Genomic DNA, 20982 nt, shown 5'->3' on the forward strand with positions numbered 1-20982 from the left:
AAGGGGGCAGTGTGAAGCTCAGGGATCAAGGAAGGTAGAGAGGCTCAAGGTAACTTTGCAGAGAATAGGACAGTGTGTCCACCAGAAAAAATGCTATATTGCCATGGCTTGAAGGTCTCAGCCTAGCTTCGGATTGAGATTATTTCAATGATATAATTGAATGATCTCACTGAGCAAGATGGACTCCTAGGGTGCAAAGAGAAAACAGTTTTATTCTTCTCCCCCAACTGCCCATTTGAATCCTCTTTTTTGAGCCAGCTCTTCCTTACCTTTCAGATGAAATATTAGGAAGGTCTTCTAACTCTCTGATCATCTCAGATAATAAAATGTCCTCTGGTCACTTCATCCCCAAATCACAGCTTCAGTTTATAAATTAATATGCCCAGAACTATTGCAACAAAACTCCAAACTTCACTGCTAGCTTGGATATGCTTTAGAACAAAGGGCCTGCATTGGGGAATGAGGTTTCACCTCTATTTCCCCATTAGTGTTACTTCTCCCGACCCCTCTCCGATCTCCCACTGCCTGGCTACCAAAAGGTCTTCCAAGATGGGAGCAGAGACAGCAGGAAGGTAAGGGGAAGGAAGGCCTTATTTGACTGACACAAATATAAGTTGGTGTAGCTTCCCTCTGGTTCTGGCTGCTGTTTTAAGCTGGCACTTATTCTCTCATTCGAGTATCTGTGGCCTCCCCAGACACCCTCCTGCTGGACCCTTCCAGTTGGAATTCCTTTGTCTCAGGCAGTGCCTCTCCTCTAACCAGCCACCTACAATCCCTCTCTGCTTGTCTACTTAGTAGAACCTCCAACCCCTTTTTGCTGAGGACATCTCATTGACTGCAGGAAGTCCTTTGGGTCAGAATTCCTTTTAAACAACCCAGACTCACATTCCTTCTGTGGGTTTCACATTTGGTCCCTGGAAAAATGCAGCTTTGGCCTGGCATAGACCAGAATGTGGTTATTTCCTAAATGCAGCCCTCGGCTGTACTGACACAGTTCATTTCAGTCAGCCCCTCATTAAAGACTTTCTTCCCTAGGTATGAATCTAATGCCTGTCTGTGTCCCCCAAGCTTCAAAAGATACCTATCGAAGATGCCTGTGAAGCTCCCACATGGCTAAGGTGTGGGGAGGGAGGGAGTGTCAGATAGGAAGAACTCACAGCTCAAGGTAAGTGAAAGATAAAACTCATAAAACCTGTTTCCACCCACTTTCTTCACAAGTCATGTATAGGTGGGCCAAATGATTTGCCTTGGAATATGATAGTATTTGGCATCCTTGGTCTTCGGGCCTCAGTGAAAACTGGAACAGAGGATTCTATTTCACTTTTATATTCCCTCTGTGTAATTTTTTCACTACTGCTCAGCCTCCCAGCTGAAGAGAAACAAGATGGTTGGGATCACATTATGTCAAAGAGAAATGATGAAAAATAGAGCAGCAAGGGGATTTGGGCTCTGGTAAGAGTGACTGAATTGATGCAGCATGGAACCAAAGCTGGATAAGGAAGGAAGCAAAGGAGGTCAGGGGACCAAATGGTTCAGGAGGTTGAAGAATGAAGAAGGAATGGCTGAGTAAACATTCTGGAAAGAGACTTTTAGCAGTTGATTGACTAAAGGGAATGGAGATGAGAGCAGCTGAACAGTCTTCGGGGCTTGGAGCCTGTGGACTGGTCAGTGATTATGGAATCATTGGCAGGGTTGGAGTGTTGGAGAGGAGAGCGGGTTTTCAGACCAGAATGATGAACTCTGCTTTGTTGAACAAGCTGAACTTGAGAGGTTAGTGAGACATCCAGGTAATGTGACTGGAGGGTTGGAGCTCAGAAGAACAGCGTGGTCCATGACGTGCCTTTCAAAGTCAGGACCAGAGATAATTTTCAATGATGTCTCCAAAGGAGAAAGTAGAAAGACTGAATGCAGAGATCAAGGACCACTTGGGAAATGCATCTTGTTTGAAGGAAGGGGCATAAAAAGAGACTGTTAGGGCTTCCCTGGTGGCGCAGTGGTTGAGAATCTGCCTGCCAATGCAGGGGACACGGGTTCGAGCCCTGGTCTGGGAGGATCCCACGTGCCGCGGAGCAGCTGGGCCCGTGAGCCACAACTACTGAGCCTGCGCGTCTGGAGCCTGTGCTCTGCAACAAGAGAGGCCGCGATAGTGAGGGGCCCGCGCACTGCGATGAAGAGTGGCCCCTGCTTGCCGCAACTAGAGAAAGCCCTCGCGCAGAGACGAGGACCCAACACAGCCAAAAATAAAAATAAATACATAAATAAATAAAATTAAAAAAAAAAAAAAAAAGAAAGACTGTTAACAGAGAAGAAATAAAGCTCTCTGCCATCCCAGAGAAAGAGCTGCATCTGGGAGTCAGGCTAATCTGTTCTGAAGAGTGCTTCATCCAAGAATACCTTTTCTTCCGCTTCCTTTCTAATCACCTTTATTGCCTGATTATGCAGCTAAATCTCCTCCTACCTCTATGCTTAGTTTCCACATCCATAAAATGAAGTTAGTAACAGTTTCTGCCTCTGGGGCTGTGGTGAAGATATAGTGAAACAAAGGGTGACATGCCTGGCATAGAGTATAAACCCAGCAAATGTGAGCTATGATTATTATTATCATTTTTTTTCATATTTGTCTCTGCTTAATCAATAATTACTCCTTTACAGGATGAGTATATCGAACTTATTTCCAGAGGGCTTGTCTTTTTTTGCCTCTCAATTAGCTCTCCCTCTAATGCAAACGGCACTGGGAAAGAGAGAATAACTCAAATGTCCCACTCCTGATGCCCTGGCATGGTTAAGATAAATATGTTGCCATAATGATACTGGTTTGATTTTCAAATCTAATGTTCAGAAATGTTCACTATTTCCTCTTAGGGACTATGCCTAAAGTTTAGACACATTGTCCCCAACTGGATGATGATGGCTGAAGTATGACATTTATTTACTGTATTAGTTTTCTATTGCTGTGTAACAAATTACAACAAACTTGGTGGCTTAAAACACCACTTCTGTCTTAGTTCACAGTTCTATGGGGCTGAAATCAGGGCACTGCGTGGGTAGGTTCTCTGCTCAGGGTCTCACAAGGCTAAAATCCAAGTGTCAGCTGCAGTCCTCATCTGGGGCTCAGAGTCCTCTTACAAGCTCACTAGTGTTTGGTAGAATTCAGTTCTTTGTGGCTGCAGGACTGAGGTCCCTGTTTTCTTGCTAGTTTGTCGTCGGGGATCTGTCTCAGCTTCCAGAGGCTGCTCCTTTCCACTGGCAGTTCACTACATAGCTGTATGTATTCTTCCAGGCCAGCAGGAATGTTTCTCTCCGACGTTTTCCTTTGCTACCAGTTGGAGAAAACTCTGCTCCTAACAGACTCGCCTGATTAGAGCAGGCCCATCCAAGAGAGTTTCCCTTCTGCCATATAACATACCCTAACCACTAGACTGATGTCTCATCATTTTCATATGCTCCGCGCACACTCAAAGAGGAATGGATGATACAAAGGCAAGGGTCACTGGGGGGTGGCCTTAGAATTCTGCCTCCCACGCTCACTTATGGAACAGCAACTATGTTTCATGCACTGCCCAAAGCACCGTGGGTACACGATCGATCAGATGCTGCCTTTCAGTTGCTCATCCTCTACCCAACACTGTCCAACACAGGAGGCCCTGCCACATGTGGCTATGGAGCACTCAAACATGGCTAATCCAAATTGTGGTGTGCTGTAAATGAAGCATGCACACTGGATTTCAAAGGACTGGTACCCCCCAAAAACCTGTGAAATATCTATTAATATTCATGTATTAAATACATAGCAAATTGATAATATTCAGGATACACTGGTTTCAAAAAATATATTATTAAAACGAATTCTACCTGTTCCTTTTTACTTTTTTGAAGTGTCTACAGTTGAGCCTTGAACAACGCAGGTTCGAAGTGGGTGGGTCCATGTATACACGGATCTTTTTCAGTAGTAAGTAAAACAGTATTATATGATCTGTGGTTGGTTGAATCCACAGATGCCAAGGAACCTTGAAAAGGGAGGGCCGACTATGAGTTATACACAGATTAACCCCCTGTGGTCAAGGGTCTACTGCTTAAGAAAACTTAAAATCACAAATGTAGCTGGACAGTACTGGTCTAGACCAAGAAAAAGACAAGCACTTCCATGCGTACCAGGTGCCAACAGAGAAGCCAATGATGTTTTGGGCACACGAGGAGGAGTGGTCAGTTCAGCTGGGGAAGAGAGAGCAAATAGGAAAGGCTTCCATTGGTTGGCTTCCCATTCACAGCACACAAGGTAGAGCACACTGGTCCTTTTCCAATAGATAGCAATTTATATAAAACTGCAAAGCAATTACTAGTGACTTTTTAATTTTAGAAGGCACACTTCAGAGCAAGATTTTAAAACAAATGCAAATGCCCAAATACAAGTGAACACTTTCCTGACCTTTAACTGTTCTCCATCCAGCTGGACTTTCCTCTTTTTCTTGGACCCCGGGAGACAGAGCCAAATCTCTCTTTGAGCTATTTTGTAGGGTCAAAACTTCAAGGCTGTCATCACGGAGAGTGGAGAGTGGCCTGTCTTCCAAAGTCCTCGCCGGCAGTGATTCTCTGGCTTTTAATCTCTCCAATAGAGGGCGGCTATTACCAGCTTAATTAGAGAGCAGTTAATTACCCTCTTGGCCCTCGCAATTAGTTCAAAGAGCTGTCTTTGGCTTCCTTGACTTATGGCAAATCAGAAAAAGAAATGCTGAAATGTGATTTATAAAATTTTGTCTATAATGATCTTTATTCCCATTGGGAGATTCCCTGTCAATTATCTTTTTAGACTATATTCCACTTCCTATAAAGACCCCTGTAAATAATGTGTACTCAGACAAATGCTTTTATATGCAAATAGTTAATACCCTTTAAGCACATGTTATATATCAGATGTTGTGCTCAGCACTTAAATCATCTCATTTAATCTTTACAACTCAAAAAGGTAACAATAATAGTATGATACTAACAATTATTGAGTGCTTGCTAGGTGCCAGGTACTTTTCTAATCTCTTTTTATTTGTGATGAAGTTAATTTAAGGATTAAATGAGATAAAATATGGGAAGTGCTAAGAATAGTGTCTGATGCCAGGAGAAGTGCTCAACAAGTGTTAACTAATATTTAATCCTCACAAAGGTCTTGTGTCATCAATATTATTGTTACTATTTCTATTGCAAAATAAAGGTAAGTAAAGTGAGGCTTAGAGGGCTGAAATTCCTTGCCCTATATCAGTGTGTACCAGAATCACCCGGAGGGCTTGTTAAAACGGATTGCTGCCCCCCGCTCCCCACCCCGCCCTTGAGTTTCTGATTCAGTGGGTCTGGGGTGGGAGCCGGGAATGTGCATTTCTAGCCAGTTTCCAGCGAGGCCCATGACTGATGCTCAGGGATCACACAGCTCTGATCACACAGCTCATAAAGACTTTGCCTCTGCTGCCCATGCTCTTCACTACTCAACACTCCCTCCTTCCACCTTATGTTAACGAAGCTTAAAGTGTCTAAAAATCAAGCTAATGTCAGAACTCAGGCAGCTTTAAACAAATTATAAGAGTTTTAAAGGACAGTACAAAATGATTGACTCATACTACATACTGGGAAATCCTGAACCAAATAGGGCATCACTTCTTCTAAGGACCATGCTACTCACAAATGCTCATTAGTAAGGGCCTTTTGCTCACTCCCAGCCACCACATATGCCAGCAAAGATGAGTACTGTCTTGTCTAAATATGCATGTAGAGGGGCCCTTTCCATGCAAATTGTGGCTCGTTCTTAAAGGGGAGGGACACACACCATCTTCATGATAAGGGTTTTCTCCAGAGTGGAAAGGAGGGCTACGGGACTGAGAGAAATTCGCAAAGGTTTTAATTAGAATACCAATGTTTTTGTTCTTTAAAAAAATGTGAAACAATTCTGGCAAAATGTTGAGATTTGTTAAAGCTCATTGATGAGTACACAGGTGTTTATTATGTTATTCTCTAAATTATTCGGAATCTTTGGACTTTTTTTTTTTTAATTATTTATTTATTTATTTATGGCTGTGATGGGTCTTCGTTTCTATGTGAGGGCTTTCTCTAGTTGTGGCAAGCGGGGGCCACTCTTCATCGCGGTGCGCGGGCCTCTCACTATCGCGTCCTCTCTTGTTGCGGAGCACAGGCTCCAGACGCGCAGGCTCAGTACCTGTGGCTCAAGGGCCTAGTTGCGCTGCAGGATGTGGGATCCTCCCAGACCAGGGCTCGAACCCGTGTCCCCTGCATTGGCAGGCGGATTCTCAACCACTGTGCCACCAGGGAAGCCCCTGGACTATTTTTTAAATATATATATTTAAAAAATGGACTATTTTTTAAATATATATATTTAAAAGACCCTACGTCTACTAGTTCATAGGGAAATCTCATAATGGAAAAACAGACACGGACCCAGTTCCCGTAGGAGTCACTGTGCAGTGAAGGAGGTGACCCTCAATCGAACAATCATAGATAGTTATAGAGTTTCAAACCGCAGTCTGTTTTACAAAACTAAGGTTTAGAGTACAAGGAACGCTTTCAACTCTGGTACCTGACCTAGACTTGGAGTCAGGGAATGCAGAAGTTCAGCTATGAGCAGCAGGTCTTGAAAGTGTTGACTAGGAGCAAGTGGGTTGGGGCACAGAGAACACTGTAGAACGGCCAAGTGTTGGGAAGGAGCAAGGAGTTTTCAAAGGAATGAAAGCATGTCTGTGGGTCTGAAGAGCTGGGAGCAAGTAAAAGGATGGCATAAGATGAAGCTTAAGAAGCAGGCAAGGGGCAGGTCATGCAGAACCATATTTAGGATTCTGGACATGATCAGTGCCCTAGCAGAATGTAATGTGCCTTCATGGTCACCTGGAAATAGGCTGAAGCTATAAATAAAGTCTGTCAAGTCAAGTTAAAGCCTTGACTACTAAGCATCTACAGTTTAACAAGTGGTATACTGGCAAACTGGCTTTCCAAATTAAAAAAAAAAAAAAAATTCTTGGTTGAAGTGTTTGCCTATGTCTGTGGTATAAATACTCCCACCATGTCTGATTTCAAGTCACCCACGTGATGTTACAGAAGAGATGTGTAGCCAGAGCTGATACAAGTTGGCTTCTGTTCACCACCGTATTGTAACTTAGTTCTAGACACATTCTAAATGGAAATGATATTGTGTACTTTGGTATTAGTGAGAAACAACAGTTGTTGAGAGCAGATAGAATAGAATGCATTTTTTTCACAGAGAATATAAGATGTTCTCTTATTTCCTGAAACAAGTCACCACGGTGAATTTTAGGTTTGGTCACTTAATGTAATCAAATCAGAACCATGATTTCAATCTAACCTTGAGTTTACAAGCTTCTTTCATCCTTTGTTTCCTCATGCATAAAATGTGGAATCCCTTGAAGGGATAAAATCTTTATTATTTTATGAAATGAGGTCTTTTATAACCAAGATCTAAGTTATGCCCATTAAGGGTTATAGCTTTCTAGTTTCATTGTCAGGGTGTGGGGACACAAAAAATCAACCATCTGCTGCTTGCTAGTGGTTTCTGACTCATAAATCAAAATTTCCCTCTTCTCTGTATGTCAGAGAATCACCACTGAGGTTGGTTAAGTGATTTAACTTGGCATTTTCAGCACTTAGTCCTTAGCCTACTATGAGGAGGCATCTAATAGGTCAAATATCCATATAACTAATGCAAGCAGTCTTTATGTCCAAAATTTATTCCCCCAGGACTTGGGATTAATTCTATAATTAAAATGTTAGACACCTGATTTCCTACAGCTACTTTTGGTGATATCCCACTGTGTATGAGGGCCTCTGGAATCCCTGACTTTCTAAAGAAGTTTAAAAGAAAAAAAAAAATCAGTATTATCTCATGAATCCCAATCTGGTACACCATAGGTATTTATAAACCAGATTATACAGAAGGTAGAATTTCCTGATTGTGAAGTTTTGTTTTGTTTTGTTTCTTTTCAAGAGTGGTCTCCTTAACAAAGGGTATGAGACAGAATCTTCCAGCATCATTGGCAAGGGGCTACGATAATTTCCCTTGTAAAATATTCCTGTATGATTCATTTATTTCATGAAATAAAAGTGAATGGTGACACACACTTGCATGGAATATAGTTTGAAATCTCTCCAAGGACTGTTATTACTTTAAAAACATTCCATTACAATAATTTATCGTGAAATCTTATTCATTCAAGCTTGCTTCAGGGGCTGTACTTGGAGCCCCAAAGAGCCAGGCAGGGGCACATGGCCACGTATTGGCCATATTACTCTGAGAAACTTTCTAAATTTTTATTATAGACAGGCACTTTCATACATATCCCAAATGAGGGAAAACAGTAGACTGAATCACCAGGTACCCACCACCTACTTCAACAGTTATGGATTCATGGCTGATCTGGTTTTATCTTCACTCCCACCCCCTTTTCATTCATCCAACCCCACACTGAATTCCTGAGAGCTTTCAAAGGAAGTTGCGGAATCTTAGCCTGTGGCAATAACAACTGCTCACATTCCTTCCTGGAAACTAGACTTTCTTGTAACCTTACAGTTTCAGCACAGCCATCAAAGAAGGAATGAACACATTTCCCAAGGCATTCTATTTACATGCTCCGGGTTTTTCATCAATCATGTAAAACATAGTGACATTTTCAGTTCAAACTAAAGTGACTCATCAAGCCAGAGGGATGGCTCATTGAGGACATACGACACCTTCCAGTTTAACCTGCTCTTTGACTGTGAACACCTGTGTAGTCATCTTGCCATATATCTCTCCCTGACCCTTCTGTAATGAGAGACCCTGTTTACATAATCCTGAGCCTTACCAGTACAGTAAGAAATGATTTCAAAATTTACTGCAGAAAACCTCAATTTTTGGAAAGTATAAATTTATATCAAATTCAACAGCAGGTCCATACTTTTACTTTAGAAGTAAAGCAAGCCACTGGGAAAAGCAATGGGAGAGAGAGAGTTTGATTCTTTCAACTAGAAATTTTTCTTAAAGAAACAATCAAGCAGTTCTTCAAAAATGTATGTGTTAGGGTGTTGAGTGCAGTAGATTGAATATACAAAAAATATTGGAAACAATTAATTATCCAACAATAGAGGATTGTGGAAATAAACTCTGGAACATCCACACAGTGGAATATTATGAAGCCTTGAAGAATAATGGGGAAATGTGTGTGATATAGTAAGTAAAAGAGAAATGTTATCTTTAATAAATAAAGTGTTAAAAAATAGATGGAAGAACCTATAGATTAAAAGAAACTTAAGAGAAATATTAACCAGTTGCAGTGTATTGTATTGCCCTTGTAAGTCTAAGCATGCATACCTGTGGGCATAGAACTGAGGAAATCTGAACAATGACCAGTTATTGAAGGATACTATGGGTTTTTTTATAACTATTTTTTAAATGTAATAGTGGTATATTTTTTTAAGTTCTATGTTTAGAGATGAAATGCTATGCTGATGGGGTATAAGGCTATAAATGAAACAAGTTAACAAAATTTGAGGGTTCATTACTCTCTCTACATCTGCACATGTTTAAAATTATGCACTGTAAAAACGTGTTTAAGTTTGAAAACAGTATACACTCTGTGACTCTATTAATTTTAGCTATCTTTTTTCTCATTCTATATGAAACATGATAATCTTTAAACACTTTTTATAATAAGTTATTTAACAACTTGAACGAATGAGACAGGAACGAATTGGGGCAGGCACAACCGTTAAAAGAATGACACAGCCGTTGAGAAAAACGGGATACGACAAAGACTGGTAAAAACCGACCAGGCCCAAGATGGCAGAAGATTCGACCTCCAGGAGACCTTGAGCCTGAGCATCTGCTCATTGTAACACATCAGCTAAATGACACACCCACAGGCACCGTGGCAGCTCTGAGGCTGACCATAAAAGGCCAAAAAGTGGGCGGTGGCCTGATTTCTGAAGTCCCCACCCCTTCCCCAAAATAGTTAGAATACTCCTCCCACTCCTTAGCATATGAAATTACCCAGCCCATAAAAACTAACAACTCCATACCCCGGAGCCGCTCTCACTTTCTGATGCCGCTGGCCGGCATTATACCTGTGGAATATGTATCTCTCTAATAAACCTGCTTTCACTTTACTTTGGCTTGCTCTTGAATTCTTTCCCATGCGAGACCAAGGACCCTCACTTGGTGGCCTGTCCCAGGAACTCGCTCGAGACTTGGGACATGACCATTCTCTTGCTCCCCCTTCTCCTGCAACACTAATTTATGATAGACGTTAATCACCAAAATTTGCCGTTTTCTCGTTTTGCTAGTAAACCACTGTGTTCATAAACTGTTAAAAATAGCAATGTAAGATGAAGTCACATATTGTCTCAAACAAAATTTGGTGATCTTCTATTGACCTAAGGCCCATACACCAGTTATGAAGTGACTTTTATCCTGTGGCCTGGGAGCAATTTATGCCTGAAACATGCAAAGAGACAAGCACAACTCTTTTGAAATCCTTGGCTTTCAAGTTTCAATACGAAGCTAGACTTTCATAAACAAAACAAGTAAGCAAACTGAATCTCCTAACAGGTGAGTGTAGAGAAACAAACAAAAACTTGTTTTATATAAATGATTTGGATAGTCTATAACATTTTAGGGACAATTCTGCCCAAACTGATAAGAAAAGGCAATTTTTCCAGGTACCAATTTTGTTTTTGCTTTGTTAAGGTGGCAGGATTTATCTTATGTAGGAAAAACTAAGTCACCAAGACATTGAACTTCCAAGCTCCTGAAAGAGGCATTTAAGCCTGAAATGGGCTTTCCAGAAAGTGACTGTAAGCCTACAAAATGGAAAAAGGAAAAATCACATATAAAGTACTTACCATATCAGAGCCCCTGTGGATAGCTGTGTGGCGCTTTGTAACTTGATTCTGCTTAAAAACTCAACCACAGACCCTGTGTGCAGGAAAGAGAACAGTCCGGAAACTGGATTTTTTGTGATCCTGCTTGAGTCCTCCAAGGCTCCAAATTGTTTAACTGACTAGAAAATTCTGCTTCACTTCTAGTATTGGTCTCTCCTCCCTGGCCCTGTCAACTACAGGCCCTGAGCCCCGTTTGGGGTAATTAAGTTCTGTCCCACTCACGCTCCTGAGCCCAAGTTCATCCTCTGTCCTGGGTGAGTCTCCACCTCGCACCAGAGAGTGGGGTCTGGAATGGGCCTTGCTGCCCTGTCGCCAGATGGGTACAGGCAGCAGGAGGCTTCTCCCCTCACTCTTTTTCCCATGGCACCTCAGGACTTCTGTTTTGCTTTCCTGATTGCTCCCCTGGTCAATACCCAGAAAGAAGCCCCGAGTCTCGGCATTCTGCCCCCAGATGTGGCCCTTATCCTTCTTCCTCTAGTAACTGCAGGCTGAGGTCTGGCTCCCTATATGAGGGACCACCTGGAAGCACACTGCCCCCTGGTGGATGCCATCCTTCCTGCCTGGAGATCCCTGCAGCCAGCCCACCACCCCTCACTCCGGGTGGCGTACCCAAATATCTCCTTAAGTGGGGATTAAACTGTAATTTGCCACGCCTGTAAAAAACATAATTAGAACTGTGGGATGTTCCTCGGTGGTGTGCCAGCTGATACATTTTTAGGCTTTCTACAAGTTGTACTGTTAAACACTGTCATTATTAAAATTTAAATTGTATAAACTTAAAATTAACTTACATTAAAAACAACGGCCATAAATACTCAAAACTCATCCCTTCTTAATAATCTTACTAAATTTTACTATTTCCTATGCTCGTGAGTTGTTTACATCTATTGGTATCTGGATGGTGGAAATTACTCCACTTGTCAAATCATAGTTGAATTGCAACCATAGGTTGGCTATGGATACAAGAGTTCAGCAAAAAATCAATGAAGACATTCAGTGCGAATCAACTGGCTATATGGAATTTAAAATAAAGAGCATTGTATACTTTATTATTATTTATAAATGGTGTGCTGCACACCCCTTTACAGCAGTAAAATTTATAAATTGACATAATTTTTTTCTAGAGAGCTAATTGTTAAACATTTTGAAGCACACTACAGTGTCCCTTCCTCCCACTCCAGGGCCAGTTGTAGAGTCTCATTAATTCTCCTAGTTCTGCAAACACCCCATTACTGACCTTGAGAGCTGGTTGGAGGGTGGCAAGCTCATACTCCCACCCCTACCCTCACCCTCACCACCCCCATGAATCCTGTCCAAGTGGAGGGACATCATTAGCATACCACACCTGGCCTCTTCTGCTTCCTGACACATTCGTTCCCTGCGGAAGGTGAACTGACTTCCCTGGTTGGTGAGTTTAGAAGGAGAAAGAAATCATGCATGGCCTAGCTCCTGCTTCTGTTCCTTTTCTTAGAAGCCACCCACAGGGGGCATCTCTCTCCATATGGGGAAGTCTGCCATATTCTGGTATTGCCTGAGGCTGATGAGCAAGTTGGTCAAATTCTGGAGTTTGGTATTAAGAACGCCACTTGCTCAAAGATAGAAGCTATGCTCTGTGAAGTAGCATTGATCATAATGAGGGCCATATATTGGCCTCCATCTGCTAACTCCTTTGTCTTATTTCTCACTGGTTTAAAAACTGAATGGGGAAAAGGAGTGCTATTTATTGGGTCCCTCAGAAACTCCCAAAGGCTCCTCTTCCATCAGCCTTTGCTCCTGAGGTCACAGAATGCCTTGTGGCTGTACCCAGTTGTACTGGTATGCATAAGCCTTTTTTAAGATGAGAAAACTTGACTGGCAAATTTATTTGATTCTAATTCCTTTTATTACCTATACATGTATGTGGAATAATAATGCTTACACAGTTGAGCACCTTGTATATGCCAGATATTGTACATAGGAACACAGATCTTAGAAAGCAAGTATTAATGACCTAGAGTGTTAAAGTAACTTTCCCAAGGTCACAAAGTAACAAGCTAGTTGTCTGATTCCAAGGCCCTTGCTCTTTCCAGTACACTTTCCCTCACTCCCCTTTTTCTTTCTCTTTCCTCCCACTCCCAGCCCTCCAGTCTTCCCTCCTCCCCTTTCCTCTCTCTCCTGCTCCCTTTCACCCATCCATCCTTCCACCACTACCTTCCCCCATTTCCACATTTTCTAGCCCTTTGACACTACAGAAAACTAAGACAGCATCTGAAATCTCAGAGGTTTTTATACATATATATAATTTTAGAATTTATACATATAATTATATATAACTCATATATAATTATATATAAATTCTAAAATATAATAAAAATAAATAAATCAAAATTCTACAAAATCTTACCCCAACAGCTGGGCCCTCAAGAAACTTGGCGGCAGGCATCAGGAAAACTGTAGCTGTGTTTTTAGTATCCTCCTCGGGTTTCTCATGAGCAATGTCTAGCATCCCATTCAAGATCCTGGGGGAGGAGGTCACAAAGAAATGAGTGTGTGTCGAGAGAGACCACAGGATTGCATCAAACTAGAGTCTGTGCAGGCTTGACCAGGGGGCTGGGCTCTACGTGGAAAATGCAGCCTTACCTCAAATGGAGTGTTTTCTGTTACCTCCACATCAAACTTTCTTTCCCTGGGGTCAATAGTTGTGCAACAGTTTCAGAGATTGAGCAAACAGTTTAGAAATTATTTGGGGAATGATTACAGGAAGGGGAAAAATAAATACATATATATACACATATATTCCTATTATATATATTTTAAAAATGCATTCTCTATGGGAGATAACATCATCCCCAAGGGGATGAAAATTTGTTCTCAGGGGAGGGTGTGAAAAAAATCTCTCCTTTTACATATACAGCACAGATAATACTGACATACATATAGTACCTAAACAAATACAGTAAGTCTTTGGTATTAAAATTTCATGGAGGAGATATTAAGAAAAACATGTCTAAAAAGGCTCCTTAGGGGAACAATATTTTTTTAAAAAATGGTTGAAAAACAATGATGTATATTGAGACCTAGCAGACTATGTGACACATGGCAGGTATTCAAAACATGAGATCTGTAGGTGCTATTATCATGGTTAGTTGTTCTTACAATTATCCAACAAACTAACTAGAGAGCCATGCCATCCCATCATGGTTAGGGTGGAGAAGGGATACTGTGGCCAGTTCCCAGATGAAGTTAGCTTAGGGTGGATCCTGCATGAGCTAGAGGTCCAAACTGCCTGGGGTTCTAGAAAATAAGCAGATTCTTGCACACCACTGGGATGACCTCTGGGACGCTCAGGAACACTTGTGCAGGATGGCGTTAAAATCCAAAGAACAAGGCATGGCACAGACGTTTGTGAGCAGCGCAGAGGCTACCACAATGCCCATGTTAATCCTCTGGGGAAAGGAAGTACTCCTAAATTCAGTTCCTTCCTGGCTGAGAACTCTACCACCGAGTTTTGTGTGCCTGCCTCTGTTTCTCTTTAGAGAATCTGGCTTCTAGGAGGCACTCAGTATTTGAGTTAATACAGGTTTGGAGCAAATATTGAGCAACCTCTCATGGCTGCTGCATGTGCTCTGCAGGTTGCATTACCCAATGATTATTCTTAAAACCTGTACTTGTGTTCCTTTCAGCGTACAAAGTGGTCTCATATATAGTATCTTATTAAATCATCATAATAACCTAGTAATGTTATTATTCTATCACTACTTGAAGGATAAAGAAGCTGAGGCTTGGAAAGTTCACTTATTTTAGTTATTTGTCGGTTTTTTTTGGCCGTGCTGTGCAGCATGCAGGATCCTAGTTCCCCGACCAGGGATCAAAACTGTGCCCCGGGGGCTTCCCTGGTGGCGCAGTGGTTGAGAATCTGCCTGCTAGTGCGGGGAACACGGGTTCGAGCCCTGGTCTGGGAAGATCCCACATGCCGCGGAGCAACTGGGCCCGTGAGCCACAATTACTGAGCCTGCGCGTCTGGAGCCTGTGCTCCGCAACAGGAGAGGCCGCGATGGTGAGAGGCCCGCGCATCGCGATGACGAGTGGCCCCCGCTTGCCGCAATTAGAGAAAGCCCTCGCACAGAAACGAAGACCCAACACAGCCATAAATAATAAATAAATAAAATTAAAAAAAAAAACTGTGCCCCCTGCAGTGGAAGCATGGAGTCCTAACCACTGGACCTCCAGGGAAGTCCCAGTTATTTCTCCTCTTTAGCTGCCCAGTAATAAGTAGCAGAGCAAGCCTCCTTTCTACTACGCTACACCACATTTGGTATTCCTTTCCCACCGAGGAGAAAGACACACAAATGGTAAAGCTACAGAGGAAAAGTCATATGCTGGAATTTGGGGACTCCGAGCGAGGGATATGGTAATATCTATGAACTGACACAATTAAGTCATGCAGGAAGAGGCGTTATCTCATGGAATATGAATCTAGCATATGGCAGAGCCTGCTGAGGTTGGTCAAACTATCAACTGCCAAGTTACAGGGAAATGAAAAGCCGTCAAAATAGAGATGGAAGCGTCTCAAGATGCTGTGAAATTTGGAACATAAAAGACTTAGGGCACAAATGTGGAGAACAAAAATATGATATGAAAAATGAATGGCCAGGGGACTTCCTTGGTGGGGCAGTGGTTAAGAATCCGCCTGCCAGTGCAGAGGACACGGGTTTGAGCCCTGGTCCAGGAAGATCCCACATGTCGTGGAGCAACTAAGTCTGTGTGCCACAACTACTGAGCCTGCGCTCTAGAGCCCGTGAGCCACAACTACTGAGCCCACGTGCCACAACTACTGAAGTCCACATGCCTAGAGCCCGTGCTCTGCAACAAGAGAAGCCACTGCAATGAGAAGCCCGCGCACCGCAATGAAGAGTAGCCCCCGCTCGCCGCAACTAGAGAAAGCCCGTGCACGGCAACAAAGACCCAACGCAGCCAAAAATTGAATAAGTAAATAATTAAATAATTTTTTTAAAAAAATGAATGGCCAGGTACACACTTGGTGCAAATTCTCATTTCAGGGCCACAGCTTCAAATGTAGGAATGAAGGATATTTGACTAAGAATGGAGAACATTTTTCAAAGACTGAAAAGAATGTGTTTAGTCAGAGACCAACTCATCTGGCCAAAAGGGCTGTAAATGGAAAACAGATGGGAAAGGAGAAAAAAACACCTAGATAAAACTGAAATGGGTTTCCATGGATGCCATGAAGGAAGGCCTGGGAAGAATTTCAACAGTGAGGGAGGTGTCGAGTGATTCCATGAGAAAACTATTGGGAAGGACATCAGAAACAAAATAGGCAGCAGATGTCCTGATATCATGCACAGAACATAGTAACCTTGAGATTACAGCACAGGGTGACAAACAAGACCTCATAGATACCAGGAGAGTTGGCAGGATGGAACAGGTCCATGGGAACATAGTGATAGAAGGGTGTGCTGTGCACAAGAGACCCGTTGAGAGGAGATGGAACAGCACTGTAGGCTGTAATAACAATAGATTCAGAGGAATCCCTGAACACTTGGATGAAGATGAAAGGAGAGAGGAACAGAAGTGATGTTTTTATGGAAACTGAGCTGAGCCACATGGGGGAAAGCCACAAAATTGGCAGAGCACACACGCTGGGGATAACATTCTGGATATCTCATTCAGATAAAAGCAGAGTTTTTCACTTGCCTTCACATCCTAGAAGGTAGAGGAAAGAATAAAAATAACTATGCTCTGACTGATTCCAACCAATGGGAAGAAGCCATTTGTTAGAGTGGAAGGGATGAGACCCTGGGAGGATGTGGCCATGGCATCTTCAAGGGAAGACAAGGATGAGCTGCATAAAATGCGTACAGAGGACTTAAGGAAGCTAGACTTCAAAATATCTTTTAAAATAGGCATAATTCCACAAGCTTCCAAAAGAAGACAGTACCAGGAAGTGCTCAGAAGTATGACTTTGGGCAATTCCAAAGAAGAGAAAAGAGGTGGGGATATTCTTAAAGAAATTAGAGTGATGGCACAGAGCTCTTTAAACTAGAATATAGAATGAACACTCAAAAAGATGGAGGCAAGTGATCAGAGTGACAGAGAACCATACAAACAGTGGCAGGAATGTTAAAATCCTGGAGGAATCAAAGCATGCAAAACAGGCAAGGACCAGAGAATGTGTTACAGGTACAAGGGAATTATGATAATGGATGGTAGAAAGGATGTACTATTTCTCAAATTTTTCTTTTAGGGTCTGAAAAAGACTGCAATTGTGGGGCTGCAAAGACAAAAGTGGATAAGAATATGTTGAAATCCAAGGTTGGGGAAGATGTTACTGATCCCTTTTGAAAGCTAATACAGGATCAGACTTGGTGGTCCACAGTCTATGGATCAAGTGGCATTCATTTGCCTATCTCCACACATTCTTCCTTCTTCCTAAGTATTACTAATAGCATGTTAGCAAGTTGATCTCCAAATTCTTATAGGAGATTGGGGGTATCACTGTTTTGGATCAGAAGAATTGATTCCATTTGGATCACCTGGATACTCTCCTATTATCAGTGCTTTTAGTTGAAATATGTCTAGTTCAAGGCTTAAAACTAGCTAACTAATTACAGAAGAACAGTTTCTAAAGTCCTCAGCGGCATACTGTTTATACTTCTAGTAAGGTATTCCACCTTTACCAACACAAAATGAAATGTGTTGGAGTTTTCTAAGGGTTGTCTAAAGTGGCTTCTCTTAAAAGAACTTGCAAAAATGAGTGTCACTGTCTTTTAAAAAAATTATGGAGTTAGCCCATAGTCAATACATCATTTTATGAAATTACAGGCAAAACTGATCTGTGGGGAGAGAAATCATGATAGTGGTTGCCAGGATAGATAGGGGCAGGGATAGAATGGAAGAGACCGTAGTGAACCTCCTAGGATGATGGCATACTCAGCTGGAGTACTGGTTACATGGATATCTGCAGTTGTTAAAACTCGCCAAATTGTCACTATCACTGTATGCAATTACACTTCTATAAGAATATATAAAAAGCATATACTAAATCTGGGCAGTGATATGAAGTGAAAAAAGAATGATTTTCTCCCTGACTTGACAGCGATCAAATGAAGTTGAGAACATCAAGGAATCAGAGAAAAGCAGTCTCAGAGTTTGAAATTAGCAGTACTCTACCAGTAGATTTAGTGAAAAGTCAGTCTTACCAACACCCTTGACCTGTTAATTTCCTATTGGCAAAGTCTCCCATATTGTAGAAAAGGGGCACCACTACCCTTTTTCCTGGTTACACTGGAACCAAGTACTGCTGGTTCCCAAACTTCCATGCACATAAATATCATCTTGGATATTTGTTAAAAATGCAGACTCTGGGTCCATACCTGGAGATTTTGATACAGTAAATCTAGGTTAGTGTCTAGGTTAGTGAATTTCCATTTTAGTGAACATCCTTGGCAAGACTGATGGAGGTAGTCAATGGACTTATACTTTGAGAAACACTTTAGATAATCAAATAATTAAACTAGTTCCTAATTCCTCTAATTTCAGGCTCTACAGGCCACCTTCTGATAATATAGCCTTTTTCCATTCCTTCACAAAGAAAATATGTTGCTTATAGCAATACGTGTATTCCAGCTCATGTGACCAGAACTCTTTCTTATTCAGTAATAAATAGGCATTGGTTTTGTACCTCAATCTGACGGACCTGGTATTTAAATAAATATAAATACCCTTATAAATGTGGTAAACGTTTAACGTGATACTGAAAAACCGTACTTCTTGGACTGAGGGACAGAAATGTGCCAAATTTATGCCAAATTTACCAAGATAAAGGGTATTTACAAAATTCCCTCCTTATAGAAATCCTATGCCTGACATCATTACAGTTGCTGTGTTCTTTTTTTTAAATTAATAGACAATTTTTTTAGAGTAGTTATAGGTTCACAGCAAAACTGAGTGGAAAGCACAGAGAGCTCCCATGTATTCCCTGTCCTCTCACACACACAACTTCTCGCATTGCGGACATTCTGTGCCACAGGGTATGCTCTTTATGAGCAATGAAACTGCACTGACATACCATTATCACCCAAAGTCCACGGCACACGTTAGGGTTCACTCTGTGTTGTACATTCTATGGGTTTTAGCAAGTGTTGTGTTCTTCTAAGCCAGTAAGCTTAACAATAACCATGTAAATATAATATTTCCATTTTAAACGTAACTCAACAAATATTTAAATAATTTGTGTTGTGGTTTACTTTTCTAATGCTAAATAAAAGTTCTTTATTGACATTTTGGAAAAATGAAAACATATTTAAAAACCACAAGTGGGACTTCCCTGGTGGCACAGTGGTTGAGAGTCTGCCTGCCAATGCAGGGGACACGGGTTTGATCCCTGGTCCGGGAAGATCCCACATGCCGTGGAGCAGCTAAGCCCGTGCACCACAACTACGGAGCCTGTGCTCTAGAGCCCACGAGCCACAACTATTGAGCCCACATGACACAACTACTGAAGCCCACGTGCCCTAGAGCCCGCACACCACAACTACTGAGCCCACATGCCACAACTACTGAAGCCTGCACACTCTAGAGCCTGCGCGCCACAACTACTGAGCCCACATACCACAACTACTGAAGCCCATGTGCTCTAGGGCCCATGTGCTGCAATTACTGAGCCCGCGTGCTGCAACTACTGAAGCCTGCACGCCTAGAGCCTGTGCTCCACAAGAGAAGCCATTGCAATGAGAAGCCTGCACACTGCAACAAAGAGTAGCCCCTGCTCACCGCAACTACAGAAAGCCTGCGCGCAGCAGTTAAGACCCAAAGCAGCCAAAAATAAATAAAATTTTTTTAAATATTTTTTAAAAATAAAATTAAAAAAAATGAAAACCACAAGTTATTTTACTGCCCTGGGCTAACCATTGTGAATGTTCTGATTCTTTCTTTCTTCAAGTCATTGTTCTGTTTTTATGTACATATATTTATTGTGGTGGTGGTAATGGTGGTTGTTTATTTCTTTACAAAACCAGAATTATAATATATAAACAGTTCCTAACACTGTATCATTCTATCATATTTTAACAGTATTAACTCTCCTCTGCTCTGATTTTATTTTTCTTCTTGGCATTTATTGCCACCTGACATAATATGTTTGCTTTTTTATTTTCTGTCCTTACTGAATGTATGTTCCAGGACAGCAGTTGTTCCAGAAGGGAGTTCTGTTCATTATGAAAACACAGCACCTATAACAGTGCCTGACACGTGTTAGTTATTCAATACATATTGGCAGAATGAACAAATAAATGAATAAGTGGCACTTTATTGTGTTAGTAACTATGCTTCAAAATCATGATTTACAATGACTAAGCAATTCCATCAAATGTATACAATGTAATTTGTTGAATTATTCTTCTAAGTGATCAACAGTTGGACTATTTCCACCTCCTAGTTTTTTACTACTATAATTAATGAGGATATATAAATCTTGTTTATAAAAGGGCATTCATATTTCTGATATTTCCTTAGGACTAATATCTAGAAGTAGAGTTATTATATGAAAAATTATAAAAATCTTAAACATCTTTTTACATACTGCCATTTAACTTTCCAGGAATATTGCAATTCATTTGTCTATAAACAGTATAAGAAAATGGCCACCTCTTTTCATCTTTGCTAATAGTGAGTACTGACATTTTATTTCAAAAATTTCTGTCCTGAGAAAGAAAAATGGAGATGCAGGCAATCAGGCTCTCTGACTACAGACTATACTACAAAGTTACAGTAATCAAAACAGTATGGTACTGGCACAAAAATAGAAATATAGATCAATGGAACAGGACAGAAAGCCCAGAGATAAACCCATGCACCTATGGTCAACTAATCTATGACAAAGGAGGCAAGGATATACAATGGAGAAAAGACAGTCTCTTCAATAAATGGTGCTGGGAAAACTGGACAGCTACATGTAAAAGTATGAAATTAGAACATTCCCTAACACCATACACAAAAATAAACTCAAAATGGATTAAAGACCTAAATGTAAGACTGAACACTATAAAGCTCTTAGAGGAA

General features: G+C 41.4%; 2 long non-coding RNA genes across 2 annotated transcripts in view; both read right to left on the reverse strand.

Moving 5' to 3' along the window:
* The window catches only part of LOC309634327, a 31505-nt gene extending 25485 nt beyond the window's left edge, over nucleotides 1-6020 (reverse strand). Inside the window, exon 1 of the long non-coding RNA XR_014247985.1 lies at nucleotides 1-6020. This exon is cut by the window's left edge and continues 24113 nt beyond it. This is a non-coding gene — a long non-coding RNA (uncharacterized lncRNA).
* LOC309634294 overlaps nucleotides 1-20982 on the reverse strand; it is a 235981-nt gene that overhangs the window by 195537 nt on the left and 19462 nt on the right. Inside the window, exons 2-3 of the long non-coding RNA XR_014247939.1 lie at nucleotides 13307-13421; nucleotides 10885-10957 (exon numbers count right to left, since the gene is read on the reverse strand). This is a non-coding gene — a long non-coding RNA (uncharacterized lncRNA). The remainder of the gene's footprint in view (nucleotides 1-10884; nucleotides 10958-13306; nucleotides 13422-20982) is intronic.

Source organism: Balaenoptera borealis (genome assembly GCF_965194805.1).
Source record: "Balaenoptera borealis genome assembly, chromosome: 8".
Lineage (NCBI taxonomy): Eukaryota > Metazoa > Chordata > Mammalia > Artiodactyla > Balaenopteridae > Balaenoptera > Balaenoptera borealis.